The sequence below is a fragment of the Colobus angolensis genome, unplaced genomic scaffold (assembly GCF_000951035.1).
Source record: "Colobus angolensis palliatus isolate OR3802 unplaced genomic scaffold, Cang.pa_1.0 Scaffold224, whole genome shotgun sequence".
Taxonomy (NCBI): domain Eukaryota; kingdom Metazoa; phylum Chordata; class Mammalia; order Primates; family Cercopithecidae; genus Colobus; species Colobus angolensis.
In genome coordinates, this window is record NW_012115422.1 from 5,733,550 (window position 1) to 5,735,584 (window position 2,035).

Sequence of the window (2,035 nt, forward strand, 5' to 3'; positions counted from 1 at the left end):
TGTGGTGCTGAGAAGAATGTATATTCTGTTGATTTGGGGTGGAGAGTTCTGTAGATGTCTATTAGATCCGCTTGGTGCAGAGTTGAGTTCAATTCCTGGATATCCTTGTTAACTTTCTGTCTCGTTGTTCTGTCTAATGTTGACAGTGAGGTGTTAAAATCTCCCATTATTATTGTATGGGAGTCTAGGTCTCTTTGTAAGTCTCTAAGGAATTGCTTTATGAATCTGGGTGCTCCTGTATTGGATGCATATATATTTAGAATAGTTAGCTTTTCTTGATGAATTGATCCCTTTACCATTATGTAATGGCCTTCTTTGTCTCTTTTGATCTTTGATGGTTTAAAGACTGTTTTATCAGAGACTAGGATTGCAACCCCTGCTTTTTTTTGTTTTCCATTTGCTTGGTAGATCTTCCTGCATCCCTTTATTTTGAGCCTATGTGTGTCTCTGCATATGAGATGCATCTCCTGAATACAGCAAACTGATGGGTCTTGACTCTTTATCCAATTTGCCAGTCTGTGTCTTTTAATTGGACCATTTAGTCCATTTACATTTAAGGTTAATATTGTTATGTCTGAACTTGATCCTGTCATTATGATATTAGCTGGTTATTTTGCTCATTAGTTGATGCTGTTTCTTCCTAGCATTGATGGACTTTACATTTTGATATGTTTTTGCAATGGCTGGTACCAGTTGTTCCTTTCCATGTTTAGTGCTTCCTTCAGGATCTCTTGCAGGGCAGGCCTGGTGGTGACAAAATTTCTAAGCATTTGCTTGTCTGTAAAGGATTTTATTTCTCCTTCCCTTATGAAATCTAGTTTGGCTGGATATGAAATTCTGGGTTGAAAATTCTTTTCTTTAAGAATATTGAATATTGGCTCCCACTCTCTTCTGGCTTGTAGAGTTTCTGCTGAGAGATCTGCTGTTAGTCTGATGGGCTTCCCTTTGTGGGTAACCCGATGTTTCTCTCTGGCTGCCCTTAACATTTTTTCCTTCATTTCAACTTTGGTGAATCTGACAATTATGTTTCTTGGAGTTGCTCTTCTCGAGGAGTATCTTTGTGGCATTCTCTGTATTTCCTGAATTTGAATGTTGGCCTGCCTTACTACGTTGGGGAAGTTCTCCTGGATGATATCCTGCAGAGTGTTTTCCAATTTGGTTCCATTTTCCCCATCACTTTCAGGTACACCAATCAGACGTAGATTTGGGCTTTTCACATAATCCCATATTTCTTGGAGGTTTTGTTCATTTCTTTTTACTCTTTTTTCTCTAAACTTCTCTTCTCACTTCATTTCATTCATTTGATCTTCAATCACTGATACTCCTTCTTCCAGTTGTTTGAGTCGGTTACTGAAGCTTGTGCATTTGTCACGTAGTTCTTGTGTCATGGTTTTCATCTCTATCAGTTCTAACTATACTACAAGGCTACAGTAACCAAAACAGCATGGTACTGCTACCAAAACAGATGTAGAGACCAATGGAACAGAACAGAGCCCTCAGAAATAATACCACACATCTACAGCCATCTGATCTCTGACAAACCTCACAAAAACAAGAAATGGGGAAAGGATTCCCTGTTTAATAAATGGTGCTAGGAAAATTGGCTGGCCATAAGTAGAAAGTTGAAACTGGATCATTTCCTTACTCCTTACACGAAAATTAATTCAAGATGGATTAGAGACTTAAATGTTAGACCTGAAACCATAAAAGCCCTAGAAGAAAACCTAGGTAATATCATTCAGGACATAGGCATGGGCAAGGACTTCATGTCTAAAACACCAAAAGTAATGGCCACAAAAGCCCAAATTGACAATTGGGATCTAATGAAACTAAAGAGCTTCTGCACAGCAAAAGAAACTACCATCAGAGTCAACAGGCAACCTACAGAATGGGAGAAAAATTTTGTAAACTACTCATCTGACAAAAGGCTAATATCCAGAACCTACAAAGAACTCAAACAAATTTACAAGAAAAAAACAACCCCATCAAAAAGTGGGCAAAGGATATGAACAGACACTTCTCAAAAGAAGACATT